Raw genomic sequence first — 20,187 nt, 5'->3', positions numbered from 1 at the left:
CAGTAAAGTGTAAAAGAAAATGAAAAGTTTGCTATCCACTAAAAAATAATCTGCAAAATATTTGAAAAGTTTTGTTTTAAAGAATATAAGAGGGCTTCCCTGGTGGCGCAGTGGTTGAGAGTCTGCCTGCCGTTGCAGGGGACACGTGTTTGTGCCCCGGTCCGGGTAAAAAAAAAAAAAAAAAAAAAAAAAAAAAAAAAAAAAAGAATATAAGAATAACAAGACTAGAGGAAATAGTTACTATAAACTTCAAGGCAATGATAAAGTTACATATTTTTGTAATACATATTACTTTTAAAGTCAGTTAAATATGTACTATTAACATAATTTAATTTAACCTAATGTTAATGTGACTCTATCTTAGTTTCATAGGGATAAACTAAATATATTTAGTGATTATATGGATACTAAAATATGACTTGAGACTTTAACTTCAGCTTGTAAAACAAAATAAGTGATACTATTAAATACATACATATATATGTACATACATACATAATCAAAGCTGAAATACTGGAATTTAGGAAAAAATAAATGCAACAAACATGTATTTACCATTCTGGAATGGAGTTTCCTTTTATTTTTAGAAGACAGTATGGTTTTATGAAAAAGGAATATGAGGAAAATGTTTTGGCAAAGTCTCCTCAGAAATTTCAGGCATGTGCCTCCTCTTTGATTTAATTTTTCTTTACAAGTGAAAAATAAAATATTCTGATACTTACAAATATATATCAAGATTAGGAATGACTTTAATATAGGTTTTTAATAGTGATATATCAAAGATACTTCATAGTTTTGATATTTTTGATTGAATTAAAATATGATCTTTAAATACAAATACATATGAATATTAATGGCAATGCTATTAAGAAACATACTTGATTCTTTGCACTTTAGTATCAAGATAGTACAGGAAAAACAAAATTTAGGAAAATGGTAAAAAATGCAATGTAACTAAGTAATTTCAATGAAAATATGCAGGGTAATTATTACATTTAGTTAAGCAAACTCATTTTAAAGACATTTAAAAGATGGCATAATAAAAAATAAACTTTTAATCATGAAATTTTTGAGGAAAAGATTTTACAAAAACTAAGAAATCTTGAAATAATACTCATATTAATATCTCACTGCATAATTCTGCAGGATAATTTTGCTCTTCTTTTTCTATTTTCTTAAGTTAGAAGATTAAAATTCAGAATTTAGAATTTGAGACCTTTCTTCTGTAAAAATTTAATGCTACAAATTTTAAAAAGCTTTTATAAAATTATAAAAGCACTGCTTTAGGTGCATTGCACAAATCCCACTTCCTTTTTACCTCATTCTCATTTTATATAAGTATTAAATCTCATTTCTTATTTCCTGCACATGTAATTTCTTTGACAAAAATAAATCAAAAATATTTTTATATCCTTTTTCTTCTTATATGAAAGGTAACATACTCTGGATTATTTATTGTTCTTCCCCCTCCCCATTTTTTATTTATCAGTATATTCCTGTAATAACTTTATGTCAGTTCATAGAGATTCCCTTCTTCTATTGTACACTACATAGCATAGCCTTTTGTGAATATATTATAGTTACTCTTCCATATATAGGTATTTTGCTTGTTCCCAATATTTTGCAGTATTTTGAAATTGTGAACAAGGCTATAAGCCTGCATTATTTCTCCTTATGAAATTTTTATTGTTGGAGGTGTATCTTCAGACTCCCTGTAAGTGGGATTTCTGGGTCCAAAGTTAAGTTCATATGAGGTTTGTTTGGTATTGCTAAATTCTCCTTCACAGCAGATTTGCCACTTTGCATTTCCACCAGCAGTGTGTGAACTTTTTTTTTCCTGTCTAATTGCATTGACTAATACCTCTAGTACAATGTTGAACAGTAGCAGAAATAGGAGTTAGCCTTTTTTAATTTTAGTGAAAATGTCTCTAATGTTTTCTATGCATGTAAGATATTGACTAGCAATAAAAGATCTCTCATTTTTTAATTTTTGGATTTTAATAATATCAGGAATGTTTGTTAAAATATTGTTGAAATAATTTTAGCAGCTATGGCAATAAGTATATTCCTTGTTTTTCCACTTAGATCCATTAATATGCTATATGATATTAATGGATTTTGTGATATTGAGTCAAATTTGAATTATTGGATTTAACATCACTTGATCATTCTATATTATTTAATTAATGTGACACTGTGTTTTCTTTTATGATACTCTGTAATATTTTTGCATCAATATTTATTCACTGTATTGGTTTATAGTTTTATTTTTTTGTATTATCTTTATCAGATTTAAGAGTCAGTGTTTTCCTTGTTTTATAAAAATCTATTAGGACATTTTTTTTTTGTTTTTTGCAGTATGCGGGCCTCTCATTGTTGTGGCCTCTCCCGTTGTGGAGCACAGGCTCCGGATGTGCAGGCTCAGCGGCCATGGCTCATGGGCCTAGCTGCTCCGCAGCATGTGGGATCTTCCCGGACCGGGGCATGAACCTGTGTCCCCTGAATCGGTAGGCAGACTCTCAACCACTGCGCCACCAGGGAAGCCCTATTAGGACATTTTTATATCTAAAAATATTTAGTTCAGTTTTTTTCCAGTTTTATTTATTTAGGACCAACTATGTACCAGGCACTATAAGAGCTATAAGGAAACAAAAATAAGGCATACTATGTTATAAAGCTAACAATCTATTCAATAAGGGTTCAAAAGCCTAAATAGGATAATAATATCATTGGAGGTAAGTCCAAGATGCTAAAGTAGCAAAAAGAGGAAGATCAGCTCAGAGGAGGAAAAGGGAATGTTAGAGGAAACAATCATTCGGGTACATTCATCTGAAGAAGGTATGTGTTCACATTTATCAACAAATGAGAAAAATCAAGTTTACCTATTTGGATAAATTTCAGCCAAATTTGTAGAGTCTCTGAGATCTTCTGACTTTAAATATTGGTTTTTTTAGCAAGTATGAACTTCAGTAATAGGACTTGGTGGAGGAGCACCCTAAAGATATAGCTGTAACTACTGCAATGGAGAGAAATTCTATGTGTATTTAAGCATCATAGAGGAAGAAAGTAAAAATTTTAATATAAGGACAAAATCAAAAGTTACATATTTGACAGTTTGAATTTATAAGCTCAAGTTTGTATTAGAGCTGTTGCTAATGGGCAATGTCATGTAATGGTCATGGAAATTAGCAGCAGCTATTTCTTTTTAAATAATTTTAATGACTCTTGAGGTAGGCTGAACAGTCCCACCAAGGATGTCTGTAACTGAATCCTCAGAATCTGTGAATATGTTAACTTACATGAAAGGGCAGTTTATAGATATGATTAAGTTAAGGATCTTGAGATAGGGAGATTATATCAGGTAGGCCTGATGTAATTACAAGGGTTCTTCTAAAAGAGAGACAGGAGATCAGAGAGGAGAAAAGATGCTACCCTGTTGGCTTTGAAGACTGAGGAAGAAGCAAGAGCCAAGGAATGTAGGTAGCCTCTAGAAGCTAAAAAAGGGAAGGAAATGGATGTCCCACTAAAGCCTTCAGAAAGTATACATCCCTAAGGACTCATTTTAGACTTCTGACTTCCAAAGCTATAACATAGTAAATTTTTGTTGTTATAAATCATTTAATTGTGGAAATTCATTATAGCTCTAACAGGAAACTAATAAAATTCTTCTGAATGAAGACCAGCTTGTTTGCCAATACCTTTACATTTAGCTTTAAAAATTCTGCTGTGTAGTCAGGAAAACTGGAGGGCTTGGTTCACAAAGTGAGTGAATATATGCTACAAATAAAATGGTGTAAGTATTCTCATGTACCTGTTTTACTCTGAGGGAACTAACCAGGAGCATAAAAAAGATTCACCTGGGATTTTCTTTAACTTTACCCCAAAAAGGATTCTGGAAATTATAGTTCCTAGGATCTTGCAATAAATCAATGAAGGATTTCAGTGTAGTAAGGTTAAGCAGGAGAAATCCTGAGTTCAGTCCTCATTTGTTAGTAGGAAAACAAACAATACACTTTACATGTCCATCTTGTTTTTTTTAATATCACTTTTACAGCTATACCTTTACTTTTTAATATCCAGACTCTTAGAATATCAGCTTTTATATTTTTGCATTACCAAATAACATCTCCTGGGAAGGATCTGTGACCCTCTCAAGGGAAGTGGTCATCCACAACGTCTGCCCAGGGATGCAGTGAGGCTATAAGCCCTGAGAACACTCGGGGAGGGCCGGGCCACATATCTAGAGGAGGACTCATGGAGTCCCCCAATTTGGGCCCCTGACACAGTTCTGGCCAAGAGACTTATTGTAAACTGAGTATATCAATTTAAATCACTATTAAGTTATTTAAGATTCTTTATAATTTAGGGATATGTCTAAATTAGCTTTATTAAGGAAATAATTGTTGAAGGGCTATGCTTTGAGAGCCGTGTTGTTCTACTGTATAAATTAGCATGGGGAGATGTTATTTATTTATTTATTTGTTTGTTTGTGCTGGGTCTTAGTTGTGGCAGGCAGGCTTCTTAGTTGCGGCTCACGGGTTTCTTAGTTGCGGCTTGCCAGCTCCTTAATTGCGGCATGTGGGCTCCTTAGTTGTGGCTCTCCAGTTCCTTAGTTGTGGCATGCGAACTCTTAGTTGTGACATGCATGTGGGATTTAGTTCCCTGACCAGGGATAGAGCCTGGGCCCGCTGCATTGGGAGTGCAGATTCTTAACCACTGCACAACCAGGGAAGTACCGAGATGATCATATGATTTTTAATCTATACTTTATTAATGTGGTGTATCACATTGATTTTTAGATATTGAACCTCTTTGCATACCTAGGATGAATCCAAATTGATTATGGCGTGGTATCCTTTTTTTTTTTTTTTTCTGGTACACGGGCCTCTCACTGTTGTGGCCTCTCCCATTGTGGAGCACAGGCTCCAGACGCGCAGGCTCAGCGACCATGGCTCACGGGCCCAGCCACTCCGTGGCATGTGGGATCTTCCCGGACCGGGGCAGGAACCCGTGTCCCCTGCATTGGCAGGCAGACTCTCAACCACTGCGCCACCAGGGAAGCCCAGTGTGTGATCCTTTTAATGCATTGTTGAATTCAGTTTGCCAATATTTTGTTGAGAATTTTTGTATCTCTGTTCACCAGTGATTTGGGCCTGTGATTTTCTTTTTTGGTGTGTGATATTTTTGTCTGATTTTTGTATTTGGGTGATGCCAGCCTCATAGAATTAGTTGGAGGTGTTCCTTCCTCAGCAAATTTTGGAATATTTCTAGAAGAATACATGATAACTTTTCTTTAAGTGTTTGCTAAAATTCACCTGTGAAGCCATCTGATCCTAGACTTTTGTTTGTCAGGAGTCTTTTTTGTTTTTTGTTTGTCAAGAGTCTTGTTTGTTTGCTTTTTTGTTTTTCCTTGTGATTTCAGGTGCTCTACATGTCTACACGTTGTTCATAGAAATTTCTCTAGTAAGGAACTATAAAAATGATCTCTATAATTATTGTCTTAGGAGTTTCTTTTTAACTGATTCAGTTTCATTACTGGTAATGGATCTGTTCATATTTTCTATTTCTCCCTGTTTCACCCTTGGGACACTATATTTCTAGGAATTTATCCATTTCTTCTAGGTTGTTCATTTTATTGGTGTATAAATTTTTATTCAGAGTAATCTTTTATGATTCTTCATATTTCTGTGGTATCAGTTGTAACTTCTTTTTCATTTCTGATTATATTGACATGGGCCTTCTCTTTTTTCTTGATGACCCTGGGTAAAGGGTAATCAATTTTCTTTTAATGTTTTCAAAGAATCAGCACTTGATAATTTCTGTTGTTTTGCTTAGTCTTTATTTCATTTATTTCTGCACTGATCTTTATCAGTTATTTCCTTCTACTAAGTTTGGGTTTTGTTTGTTCTTTTCTTAGTTCCTTTAGTTGTAAAGTTAGGTTGTTTATTTGAGATTTTTCTTATTTCCTGAGGTAGGCTATAAACTTCCTTCTTAGAACTGCTTTTGTTGCATCCCATAGATTTTAGATCATTGTGTTTTCATTTTTATTTGTCTCCAAGCATTAAAAAAAAAAAAATTCTTTCTTTGATTTCTTCAGTGATCCCTTAGTTGTTTAGTTGTATGTTGTTTCAACTCCATGTGTTTGTGTTTTGAGCATTTCTTTTTCTTGTAATTGATTTCTAGTCTTGTAACATGTGGTCAGAAGAAATTCTTGATATGATTTCAGTTTTATTAAATTTATTGAGGCTTGTTTTGTGGCCTAGCATGTGACCTATCCTGGAGATTATTCCATGTGCACTTGAAAAAAAGCATATCCTGCTGTTTTTGGATGGAATGTTCTATATATATGTATTAAGTTGATCAGATCTAATGTGTCATTTAAACGCAGTGTTTCCTCAATGATTTTCTGTCTGGATGATCTGTCCATTGATGTACATGTTAAAATACCCTATTATTATTGTGTTACTGTCAATTTCTCCCTTTATGTCTACTGATATTTCCTTCATGTTGTTTGCATATATATATTTACAATTGTTATAACTTCTTTTTGGATTTGATCCCTTGATCATTATGTAATAGCCTTCTTTGTCTCTTGTTACAGTCTTTGTTTTAAAGTCTGTCTTGTCTCATATAAGTATTGCTACCTGGCTTTCTTTTCGTTTCCCTTTGCATGGAATACCATTTTTCATCCCCTCACTTTCAGTCTGTGTTAAAGTAAATCTCTTATAGGCAACATATATATGAGTCATTTTTCTTTTTTTTTGTATCCATTCAGCCACTCTATATCTTTTGATTGGAGAATTTAGTCCATTTATATTTAAAGTAATCATTGACAGGTATTTACTCATTGCCTTGATCATTTTTTGAATCTGAAAATAGTCTTTTATGCCTGGAATAAAGCCAGCATATTCATAATATTTTATTTTTTTTCATGTGTCACTGGACTCAGTTTGCAAATAATTGTTTTAGGAGTTTTACATGTATATATATGAGAAATTTGTTTAGATTTTTCTTTCTGAAATGTCCTCTCATTTATATATTACAGTTATGAAGCCTCAATTATGCTGGCCTAATGAAATAATTATTGTTTTCTTATTTTATTCTCATCTTGGAGAATTTGTGTATACTTGGTAGAAATTGTCCCTTAATTGTTTGTTGAATTTATTGGTGATGATATCTTGGTATGGAATGGGGAATATGTGGATTTAAATACTGATTCAAATTCGTTAATAGTTATAGAAATATTTCAAAATTCTATTTTTTGTACTAGTTTCAGTATGTTCTTTTCCTAGGATTTTGTGTTTTTTTCAAATTTTCTGTATAAAGCTGTTAATAATAACTTCATGATATTTTTATTTTTATATATTACATATGTACACTTTTGTGTGATACTTCTAATCAATACTTAATATGAAAAAAGCAAAGTGCCTTTTCTAATGTTCAAAAATATCTTAATATTTTCATATAATTTTTCAAGATGTTTAATTTTCTGGCATCCAAATTATTTGCCCTTAATGCTGAAAATAGCAGGATTCTATAGTGATAATGAAAAAGTTTAAGGAGGTTACAAAATATCACTTATAGTATCCATTTAATTAGCATAAAACGAAAGTATCATATCATTTGTCAATAAACTTTGTTTGAAAATCAATCACAAGTTCTCAAGTATGAGACTATAACAAAAAGAATGCAGAAATTAAGCCTCACAAATGATTTGCTGAAGTAGTATAGTGTTTCTATGATCAGCAAATTTAGTATTATTTCTAATAATAAATTACAATGTGAATTCAGAAATAATTATATGCTAGTTTTTGTTTTGTTTTGTTTTGTTTTTTTGCGGTACATGGGCCTCTCACTGTTGTGGCCTCTCCCATTGCAGAGCATAGGCTCCAGATGTGCAGGTTCAGCAGCTATGGCTCATGGGCGCAGCCGCTCCGCGGCATGTGGGATTTTCCCAGACTGGGGCATGAACCTGTGTCCCCTGCATCGGCAGGCAGACTCTCAACCACTGCACCACCAGGGAAGCCCTATATGCTAGTTTTTAATGAGTTGTTCCTCATTAGTGAAACATAAAATAATATAAAATGAAGTAATTTTCATTAGCAAACAAAGATGAGCTAGATAACCTGCAGAAATAAAATGAGTTGAGTCTTAGAATGAATATCATGGTTAACATTTGAAATCCCATGTATTGGGTCATTGTGCTATTATTATTTTTTTAGTAGTAACAAAATGTTCATTTGGTTCCAAAATAATGTCAATATTTGGTTCACAGTAAACTTTATATTTATGTCACTATTCGAAGAAAGAATCTACTTTTTCACTTTAAATTCTATAAGAGAGTTTGTGTATATATAAGTACAGTTTAAGTTATCACAGATTAATAAACATCCTGCCTTAACATTTGGCAATGCAGAGGCTGTACTAATCCTCTTTAGACAGTTGTATACATAGTCAAATAAACACTTATTAATCTCCATTTTCTTCTGTGGTCTTTTCCTTACTTGAGAGACCTGAATGTTTTAATATCTGAACAGATAATTTAGATATACCAGATGCTACACAACGGATTTAAGAGGCTAAGAAACAGAAAGCTTAATTCTCCATTTTCAGCTACCTAAATTGTATCTGCTTTTTCCTTTCTTGATACTTGCTTATAATTCTAGTCTGTTATTTAATTTTGCTATTGCCCATACTAACAGTTTAGTAATAGATTTTGGGTATCTCTGATAGAAAGAATATATATTTAAAAAATACTATAGCTCTCTCTTTTTAAATTGATCCTGACATGCTCCTGGCCAAGTTGGAGGTTTCATCACACATTTTTCTGAAATCAGTACAAAACAGTGGTTCCTCAGATCTCTCAGGTCTTGGCACATTTAGTGTCTTAATATTTTTTTCCATAATACTTATAGACAAAAATCAAATAAAAACAAAACAAAAAACTAATTCCATTTATTAAGTGATTATATCCAAACAAGTTAATGGTTGTAATTTGCACAATGTCCAATAGGTGTCACTCTGTTTTCCTAGAAATTTTAGATATCCCACAGTGCCCCTGTTAGTTCATTGTGATGCCCCAGTGTACTTTGGTATACAGTTTGGGAATTGAAGTTTTAAAAGTCATATACTGTGTGGGAATTCTTTTAGAACTATTTATTTGGTCCCTAGAGAGCATTTTTTTTTCCCATTAGGCAGCAGCCTCTTTGCCCTGTGCGATCCATAACCTGTGCCTGCAGTTTCCCCTAGTTGGGGTGAATAAAAGATTTGTTAATGTATATAATAGCTAAGAATTTGGTAATGATGACTTCAATCATGGTTATTTTTAACTACTTATGTTTAATAGAAAACTAAAAATACCTCAAAAAGTTTAGTGGTTTTAGGGTAATTAGCAGAGAATAATAAAATAATTTGATAGGGCCACACAGTTTTGTGTAACTATAAGTAGTGCTGTAAATCTAGCTGCAGAACATGGCTGTTGCAGTCTAGTCTTTACGTAGCTTCCCTGCTGAAGATCTAATTTATTTGGCCTCTTGAGGAACACATTTGGCATTGCGATATGTTTTGCTTCCAGGTTCTATCTCCAAGGATGATTTGAAGAAATTGCACATAAATTTATTTTCAAGGCAAGATATTTTCCTTTTAGGGAACTATCTATATTCATCTCACAGAGGTAGAGAGTAGATATTTAGCACGTGAGGACCTCATAGATCTTATACATGGGGTCATTTCATATGTAATTTTATTAATCACTATCCCTGTGAGATAAGAAATTTGAAGAACCTTAACTGGGAAATAAAATGTGGGGATTAATATCAAAGAAACATTAAATATCGTATCCACCATTAAATATCTATATGGTGAATCATTGGAAAATATTTAAAAAAATAAAGTTTGGGAATATACTAAATCAGGAAGAGTTTTTCTTGATTTCTGACTCCCACAGGCAACTTACCTTGATCTTTTTTGCAATTTTCATTTCTTGTTAAAATATACAGAATTAATTAAGTAGATTGATAGAGCTGAATGATAAAATTATATTGAGATGCTTTGGGACTCAATGTGACCTTATCAAGTGAGGTGAGCCATTCATTAATTCAGATAATAGAGCTTATTATAATAATCTTTTGCTTATTCTATTGTTGAGCATAACCACTTTATTCATATTTGTATATGCATATTGAGATAATGTTATTTCATTAATTTTTATACTGAACCTTAATCCTTGTAAGAGTAATTTCAAAAGTTTTAGATCCCACTTGTTTTCAAATGTATATCAGTATGCTATCTTCATATATGATTGACTAGTTTATATGCATTTGAAACTTTCAATTGTGGTATGCTCCTACAGTCAACTAATTTATACACATATCTATTAAACATATTAGGTAATTTATGTAAATACCCAGCACAGTGCTTAGTATGTAGGGAACATTCAAATCTGCTAGTTCCTTTCCTCTCTTAATTTTTATAGTTTTATGTTCACCACTTTTTGTATAATTGTTTTCCCCACTTTAATCTTTGCAATCTGTTTTCCACATAACCAGAAGAAAGTTTCTAACCATAAACCAGATCATGTTATTCCACCCCTCAAAATCTTTCAGTACTTTCTATCACAGTTAGAATGAAAGGAAAAAAAAAAAATCGTTCAAGAGCCTACAAGGCCTTCCATGATCTATCCCAGTTTATCCCTACAATCATGTACTTTCCAACCACCCTCTCCTTGCTGGCTCTCCTCCAGTCTCAATGGCCTTTTTATAATTTACAGATGTGTTAGGCTCAGTTTCAACTTAGGTCCTTTTTTCTGTATTTTGCTTCTGCCTAAATTGCTCTTCTATCAAATGTCCACGTGGCTCCAGGATCACTTTGCCTGTGTATTTCCTAAAGTATCTCCTTGTGTAAGACATCTTCAGTGACAAACTAATCTAAAATAACCCTAATCATAACTTTTCTCTTCCCTTCCCTGAAAAGGCTTATCATCACTTGATAGTTATTTATTATGTTTATTTGTATATTTTTGCATGGTTTTTGTTTTCTGCACTAAAATTATGGTGGCCATACTATTCAATGTTCAAAAGTATGTACTTTTAAGAATGATAGGGGATACTAAAGTAACTAGAAGTATATATTTTTTGAAATACTTGTTAACTGACAAAAAATTGGTTTTATTATATTGTTGAATCTAAAAATAATCCTATTCAAAAATTATTTTCTAAAATGCAGTTTCTTCTAAAAATAAAAGTACCATATATATGAATATTAAAATTCAAAACTTCTTTATATTTATTATTCAAAGAGTAATAAAAGCATGAGGAATAAGTTAATTTAGTACATATTTTAATACTTTAATCAATTCTATTAGTATTATCTGCCTCTGATATAATGTCAATGGATTCTTCCCATAGATCGAGATATTCCAAAGAAAACTTTACAAAATTTCAGACTTCAATTTGTTCTCTCTTTGTACTCTCATTTTATTTGATTTTTCCTTTGCTTTTGTAGGAATTTTAATATCTTCCTGTCTGTAAGCTATGCTTTTAATATTTTTAATTTGCTAAATTTATAAACTTCCAAAGCTAAATTTTGTGAAGCCCCATTTATGATATATTTTGATTAAAGACACTCAATTAATTTTGAGAAATGCAATAAAAATTAGAAGACTTTATTGTAAATTGAGTATCAGCATACTCTACTTAGGTGTGTTTAAAGTTGGTTCTTCAAAATTTTTTATATTAAAAAAATCCAATTGGTAATGGATAGTAAGGAGAAAAAGCATATATTGTCATTTCAAGCTTTTTTTCTTTAGAGAAGAGCAAAAATATCAGACTTGTCATAAAAACTGTTTGGTTTTATTACTTTGTGAGTAAAATATACAGAATAACATAGAGAATAAAATATTTGTACATTTTCACAACTACAGTTGTTTGGGGATGCAATTTTAAGTTATGTGTATATGACGACCAATTACAGTGTCTTAATTTAGGAACTTAGTAAAAATAGTTCTGTTAGCACGAGTGCTACACCAAAATTTGTATTTGTATTATCAACACAAAAAGAAATAATTTTATGCTCAGGTTTTTAACTGTATTTACAATAATATTCAGTGATGTCAAATATTTTACTTTTTATGAAATAAATTTCTGAGTTTGTTAATCTGATACACATAAATAATGATACATGTAAAAAATGAAATGGAGTTATTTAACTAGTTGAGAAATTTTTTTTTGCTAAGAGAGTCAGCATTAACAGCACAATATTCAGTTTTCATTAATGAACAAGAGAACTTGGAAGCAAAAATTAGTAAATTTACTTTTAAAAAAATACATCTTTTTTGGAGTATAATTGCTTCACAATACTGTGTTAGTTTCTGTTGTACAACAAAGTGAATCAGCCATATGCGTACGTGTATATTCCCATATTCCCTCCCTCCAACCCCTTTAGGTCTTCACAAAGCACTGAGCTAATCTCCTTGTGCTCTGCTGCTGCTTCCCACTAGCTATTTTACGTTTGGTAGTATATATATGTCGATGCTACTCTCACTTCGCCCCATCTTCGCCGTCCCCCCTCCGTGTCCTCAAGTCCATTCTCTATGTGTACGTCTTTATTCCTGCCCTGCCACTAGGTTCATCAGTACCATTTTCTTTAGATTCCATATATATGCATTAGCATATGGTATTTGTTTTTCTCTTTCTGACTTCACTCTGTATGACAGACTCTAGGTCCATCCACCTCACTACAGATAACTCAATTTCATTTCTTTTTATGGCTGAGTAATATTCCATTGTATATATGTGCCACATCTTCTTTATCCATTCATCTGTTGATGGACATTTAGGTTGTTTCCATGTAGTGGCTATTGTAAATAGTGCTGCAGTGAACATTGTGGTACATGTCTCTTTTTGAATTATGGTTTTCTTAGGGTATAGCAGGAATCAGGCTCCCTGACTTCAGACTATACTACAAACCTACAGTAATCAAGAGAGTCTGGTACTGGAACAAAAACAGAATTATAGAGCAGTGGTACAGGATACAAAGCCCAGAGATAAATCCATACACATATAGTCACCTAATTTACGACAAAGGAGGCAAGAACATACAGTGGAGAAAAGACAGCCTCTTCATGGACAGCTACATGTAAAAGAATGAAATTAGAACACTCCCTAACACCATACACAAAATAAACTCTAAATGGATTAAAGACCTAAATGTAAGACCCGACACTATAAAACTCTTAGAGGAAAACATAGGAAAAACACTCTTTGACATAAACCACAGCAAGATCTTTTGTGAGCCATCTCCTAGAATAATGAAAACATTATGGGACCTAATTAAACTTAAAAGCTTTTGCATAGCAAAGGAAACCATAAACAGGATGAAAAGACAACCCTCAGAATGGGAGAAAATATTTTCGAATGAAACAATGGACAAAGGATTAATCTCCAAAATACACAAACAGCTCATGGGGCTCAATATCAAAAAAACAAACAGCTTAATTAAAAAATGGGCGGAAGACCTAATTTACTTCTTTTTATATGAAAATTCATGCTGCACAGAGTAATACATAAATGAACATTCTGCAGCTACTTGTGTTAAATCATTGCCTTCAGACATAGTTTTCTTAAAGTTTTTGAAATAGATGCTGATTTTTCTCCAGGTATTTGTGCATTCTAATGTTCTTGTAGTTAGTAACATCATATGGCTCCCATAGGTGATGGTAAATATGGGCAAATATTTTGTTACATGTTGTCTTAATCTGTGTTCCCTGAAGGGCTGATCTGACACAAAATTCATGCAGCAGAAATTTTATTGGTCATGCAAATTCGGTGCATGCATGGGGGAGGTGGGGTGAGAATGAGGCGGGGAAGGAAGTAAATCAAATACAAGGAGTTGTTGCATTGTTGAGTAGGTTATAACTTCAGGGCAAGCAATTTCTCTGTTTTGTCAGACATCTTCAGAGGTTTCTTCCCCAGATCGTTTGTCCTGGGAAATGCAGGGAGAAAAATTATATTATCTGTATAACATCTCCCACCTTAACCCCAGTGAGTGTTAACCCCCTTGAACATACAGTAGCTGCTGAGGAACCTGAATCTTATACTTCAGAGACAATCAGAAACCCAGGGGGTAGAAAGAAAGGGCTCTCAGTGTAGGTTAGAAGTCAGGCACTGATAGGGCATATCCAGTGAGGCTCTCAGTCTTTTGGAGGTGAGCACAGAATGGTAACATTACCAGGCGTTGGATGTCACTCCACTCAGAAAGCAAGGGCAGGGAGAAGAGATGGCCTAATGCATAATCTGAATTTGGTACAGTTTATCCCTTGTGCCACTCAGATCTGCTTATACTCTGCTAAGATATTCAGTACTCACTTTTAACTCTTCCCTAAGAATAAAGATAAAAACCCAATCTCAAAATTTTATTGCTAGTTGCTATATACTTAAACAAACAAACCAACTAATGCACAAACTTTAAAAGGTGTTATCAAAGGAAACTCTTGTCTGGTCACCTTCAGCTATAATGTGGGTTCTTACTGGATAGGGTGACCCAGACCTTGATCTTCAAGGGCTGTGCTTCCTAAATTACTTTGAGCTTATGTGGTTGTGTTTTATATAATTGACATTTTCAGTTATCGTTATCACTGGTTCAAAAATGCCAAGAGATATTCTAGTAAATCACTGGGTTCCAGACGTATTTCTTTTTGACCTTATTGTATAATACCAGCTATATCTACTAATGATTATCAAGGTAGACTGCCCACCATTACTTTCCAATTTCACCAGAATTAGAAGCTCAAATTAGTCATACCTCTTTTCTCCACTTGGAAAGTAGCACTTCTAACTTGACAAAGTCTAAGGTGGGATGAGAAGCACAAATTTTAAAAGTGAGTAACTGGGTATAATGGTGATAAGGCAATTCTACTTTTTCTTCTTGCTTCCTGGACCTAATTATCAGCTGTTGGTTCAGTGCACATACTGTGTGTATATATATATATATGGAAATTAATTTTGGATTTTGTATCTGAGCTGTCTCATTAATTGAGCCTTCATCCCATCATTGTAATAGAATGTAATTAACAAGACTTATTAATCTTATTGTCATTAATTCATCATCATACCTCTTTTGTGATAAAGTGGGTACCTTGATCTGAGGCAGTGTCACATGAAATATTCTGTTGAGATGTCAGGCATTTTGTAAGCCTGCAGATGGTGGTGTTGATGGATGCACTATGGACAAGGAAGGCAAATGCATATCCAGAGTATGCAATTTTTTCCTGGAAAGGGATAATCACTGTCTTCTCCATGGTAGAAGGGGTCATATTTAATTGACCTGTCACGAAATGACTGACTGGACTTCCCAAGAAATAGTTTTAGATGGAAGATTCTGCAACAATCTCTACTACTGTCAAGCTGGGCATTCAGCAGTGGTAGAAACTATGTCAGTGTTGGTGAAGACAAAGCCATCTTATTAGAGCCATACATAGCCTTATTCACTTCCACTATGACCACTCTGGTCATGAGCCCTTTGTGTAAGCGCTTGAGTAATCGTCTTGTCTACCTTGTTGAAGAGATCCTCCATGAAAATGGATTCTCTTTGATGGAAATTAACATTAATTACACATATTTGCTTGCTTTGTGCCCATTCCCATGTGATCATCCACATACTTCTTCCCAGAATTTATTAGCCCTGATTTTCAGTCTTTTTTATATGAAACATGTGACCAATGAGCTAAATCAGTGGCATAATTAAGGACTCAATATATATCTGTATCTCTTGCTACCTTTCCTTCCATGAAATGTGAATGATTGGGTTCATTTCTCACAGCTCTGCCCATTGGGAGGAATTGCTGCTGATTCTAGGGCCAAAACTGGGTGGAGCTGAAATGTGACAGAGGTCTATTTTGAGCTTGCACCAATGTTTTGGGCTGTCTCATTTGTTAACCAGGTCAACTTCTTTCCTCCTTTGATGTTGCATGTGAGGAACTTACCATAACACATTTCACCTTCTAACATCATATATTATTGATATTTGCTTATTTATAATTATTGATTTTCTCCTCACAATATAATGTAATGAGGGCTTTTGTTATTTTTAACTAATGGACCTCACTTGCCTAAAAAGTACCTGCTTATATTATGTGTTTAATAAGTGTTTGTTAAAATAGTAGTGAAGGAATAAATGAACTGATTTATCACTTTGCTTCAATTTTCTTCATAGTACTTATCATTCCATGTTACAATTTTCTCTGTTTTTCCCTCCTCGACTAAAATATGAAATACACAAAGATTTGTTTACTTTGTTCAAAGCATTATCCCTAGCACCTATAAAAGTGCCTGGTTAAACAAATCTTTGTTGAATTAATTAGCAGGTAGGCCATGCTTTTTTTTATTCCCTGACCGTATCACCAAGTAATGCTTAGCACAGCACATGGTATATAATAGGCATTCAATGAAAAAGTTCTGATATAAAATGAATGCATCAATTCTAAGTAGCATTTGGACTGAAGGTGGCTTCTCTCAGCACTATTTTGGTCTTGCAGCAAATAGAATTGAACTGAACATAAAATGATGACATTGGCTCCTTAAATTTGTTTCTCAAGAGGCTACAAAGGAAAATTTCAATCATTTATCACCTTGAAAGACTGGAAGGGCTTATTTCTTTTATTTATGCACAGCTTTTATTTCTAATCCTATCAGTCTATGGTTTGGGTTTTTCATGATTCTTATTACCTTATTTCTTTGAAAAAAATAAAATCTTATGAAATCATATAAAAGGATAGGAGGTTCCTTTCTTTGTTTACTTTACCTCACAGTAGGAAAGAATTAAGTTCTTAAAGGAGACATTTTTTAAAAAACACTGTTGTACTTTATTATATGCATGTCTGGAAGGGAAAATCTGGCAAAAGGATGGCCATAGATGATTTTCCTATCATTACTTGGAAGATGAATAAGGAGTTAATTTTCGTTTTTGACAGATTATATTGAGATTTTGAATCCATTCTCTGCAAGTGCAGTTTGAAGGAGTCTAATCTCATGGTATCATTTGAGGACAGCTCTATGAATATTTGTGACAAATGAATCTTTTATTTGCCTTGAAAATTATGATTCAATTTGATGAAATGAAAAAATTTATGGATAATGTTTAATCACTACTGTCATATAAGAGCTACGCTGTCAGCAGGATGCTATGACACCTAGAGTTAGTTACTTTCAGCTGAGAGAGGATCCACACAGTTTCTAATAGCTTAGGAAGCTGTGACTTGATATTCTGGCTTATTTAACAGATTTGTTCTCTTTCATGTTCTGTATGGGATTCAATATTTGAAACTAGCCTAAGTAATATTTTGACCATCTTATGCTGTTATAGCCTTTCTCTTTCTAAAAATGAATGCAGAAATATATTGCCAAAATTTTAAAAGGCTTTAACTGCTGATGGACATGAACATAATTTTAACTATAATGTTTAATGAGATATTTTGTTAAATCAATCAATATGTGATTATTTGCAGAGACTATTTGCCCAGTTTTGTCCTGGGTACTGTGGTGTTATCAGTAACAAGTAGGTGGAGCTGTAGGAGGCAGCTTATGTACAATAGATGGAGTAGATTTAACTAGGTGTCCAGGACTTTCTGTGGACTGGCTAATTTGAATAATTTCCTGGGCTCTGGCATATAAGGGCTGTCCCTAATTGTCTGATAACCGGGCTGAGGGTGATTAGGGCAGATACATAGTGGCCCTGAGTGTCAGAGCACAAAAGGGAAGTAGTTAATCAGCTGTTCAAGAAGGGGATCTGACTGGTACCTAGTCAAAACCACAAAACTAGGTCAAGGCAGCATAAAAACAACTATATTACATAGGAGTAGGAGTGTTAAACACAGGTGACATTACATCTAAAATTATTTATATCTATTACCTTATGATCTAGGCTGAAGTGTGTGTGTGTGTGTGTGAAATTAGTCAGTTATTGAATAGCTACTATGTAATAGGAACTATGTGAGATATTGAGCTAAAAATGAAGACTGCATCACATTGAGATCTCTCTTGTTTTAAATAGATCTTTTGAAAATATTTTTTTATTAAATTTTGTACACTCCATCAATTGAATAAGTCTTTAAATATATGTATTTATAGCCATGTTAAAAATGACAGCTCAATTGACAATAGTAATATGCTTTCAAGTCTACATTTTTTTGGCCATTCTTTTTTACATTTTTAACTTTTTAAACTATTCAGTTCTTCACTCCATGCACTATCATCCTTGCAATCAGATAGTTTTCATCTTGTAATTTCATAAAGTTCTAAGTTTTTGGCAATTATTTGGACAAACATCATCTGTTTTATTAATTTACATTGAGACACTTAACATGAATTTGTTTACTTTTTATAAAATATCAAAATGGCCATGTTACCCTTTTCCATTAATAATTTTTATTTTATTACTTTTTCTTTACTAGGTCTACATTAAAATTCTAGGTATTTACTGAACACAGTTTGAAGACTATATTATTACATGTATCTATGTTCATTTGTTTCTTATTAAAAATCACATGAAGTTTGTAGGATTTGTTTATTTTATTTTTTGAAGTAGGAAGCATGGGAAAAGACAAGTCTTTACTTTCTTTATCATATTCTATTGCACCATGTTCCAGGAACCATATATTCCTTCAGTTCTACCAAGGACAAAATACTATAGTTCTATTCATGTATCAGAATTACTAGTAATTCTGGCAAGTTCTCCAAGATATCTACCAATTCTTGATATCTCACCTATCTATTTTTAAATAAAATATTGAGTATATTTCAACCCAAGTGAAGTGCTATGTATGCACTGTGAAGAAGGAAAATGATGACATACTTGGAAGTCTAGTTACTCTTCACTATCTGGGACTAAGACAACTAGCAATACATGCATACAGTTGTAGAAATAAGGATGTGGTGCCAAGATCCCCATTAAAGGCAGGACTTGCTACCCAGCTGATGCCCTTGAAGCTCCTTCATGGTCTCCTTCAATCACAGAGAACCAACTTGCTCCAGGTCACACACTTCCCTGAGCAGCTCCATTTTGTAAATGAATGAGACAGGATACAAAGGCTTTGCTATTTTGGCCTTATGTGGGACACTCCCACAGGCAATGCACAGTTCATAATTCCTTGTAGTTTGCCTGAGGTTTTTTCAGGGCTGCATCTCAATGTGACTTCTTTCTTAACCTGATACTGCTTTCTGATATCTCTCTTCAAATGTGGGGATACCTAATAAGCCTCATATATCCCAAACTCTGCTTCTGCTTCTGGAGAGAACAGTCTATGACAAATATCAAGTATTAATTAGGAAAATTCCAGAGATTATGGTTATAGTCCTAATTCATATTTTACTTCAAATATTTGCAATCTTAGGAAACTCAAGTGGGTCATAATATTTTCACAACAAATTAAATATGTAGAATCCATGTAGAACCATTGGTCCTTATCAGAATTAATTTGAAAGTCCAAAGTCTTCTATAAACCAGAACATTTATCTGTGGCTCTTCATTCCTTATATTAAATCACTCACTCATTGATTCATTCATTCATCTAAAAACACATTATTCTTTACAATGTGCTAGCTGTCCCATTAGGTTTAGGGATACAGAAATATATACATGATTTTTTTCGTCCAGGCATTTAATGGTAAGTGAGATTTTTTTTTTGTTTTTTTTTTTTGTTTGTTTTTTTGCGGTACCCGGGCCTCTCACTGCTGTGGCCTCTCTTGTTGTGGAGCACAGGCTCCCGACGCGCAGGCTCAGCGGCCATAGATAACGGGCCCAGCCGCCCCGCGGCATGTGGGATCTTCCCAGACCGGGACACGAACCCGTGTCCCCTGCATCGGCAGGCGGACCCTCAACCACTGCGCCACCAGGGAAGCCCAGTAAGAGAGATTTTAAAACAGCATGTAAATTAGTTTTTTGCTGTAACAAATTACCACAAACTTAGTGTCTTAAAATAACAAAAATGTATCATCTTACACTTCGGGAAATCAGAAGTCCAAAATCAGTCACACTGGGCTAAAGTTAAGGATTTTGCAAGGGCCGATTTTTTTTTTTTTCCTAAAGCTCCAAGGGGAGAATCTGTTTCCTTGCCCTTTTCAGTATCCAGTGGTTGTAATCTTTGGTTTGTGTCCCCTTCCTCTCATTCATCCAATGTCCTTTTTCCCTTACCAC

The sequence above is a fragment of the Neophocaena asiaeorientalis genome, unplaced genomic scaffold (assembly GCF_003031525.2).
Source record: "Neophocaena asiaeorientalis asiaeorientalis breed wild unplaced genomic scaffold, Neophocaena_asiaeorientalis_V1.1 scaffold24, whole genome shotgun sequence".
Lineage (NCBI taxonomy): Eukaryota > Metazoa > Chordata > Mammalia > Artiodactyla > Phocoenidae > Neophocaena > Neophocaena asiaeorientalis.
Note: the sequence above shows the minus strand (reverse complement) of the source record.